Below are 422 nucleotides of genomic sequence, written 5' to 3' on the forward strand. Positions count from 1 at the left end.
ATTATTTTAATTTTAGCAAGCTTCAGGAACCAGACGCATCGGAAATCTCATAATAATAATAATAATAATCACACGGTCATTTAGCAGACCATTTCAACACAGCGTTCAATTCATTCAGCGTGTGATCAAACCTGCAACTCTGATGCTCCAAACTGCCCAGCAAAAAAAAAGAACCGTCCTCTCACTGTCAACTGTGTTCATTTTCAGCAAACTGAACATGTGGAAATATTTGTATGAACATGACAAGATTCAACAACTGAGACATAAACTGAACAAGTTCCACAGACATGTGACTAACAGAAATGGAATAATGTGTCCCTGAACAAAGGGGGGGGGGGTCAAAATCAAAAGTAACCGTCAGTATCTGGTGTGGCCACCAGCTGCATTAAGTACTGCAGTGCCTCTACTCCTCATGGACTGCA

The sequence above is a fragment of the Oncorhynchus masou genome, unplaced genomic scaffold (genome assembly GCF_036934945.1).
Source record: "Oncorhynchus masou masou isolate Uvic2021 unplaced genomic scaffold, UVic_Omas_1.1 unplaced_scaffold_1547, whole genome shotgun sequence".
Lineage (NCBI taxonomy): Eukaryota > Metazoa > Chordata > Actinopteri > Salmoniformes > Salmonidae > Oncorhynchus > Oncorhynchus masou.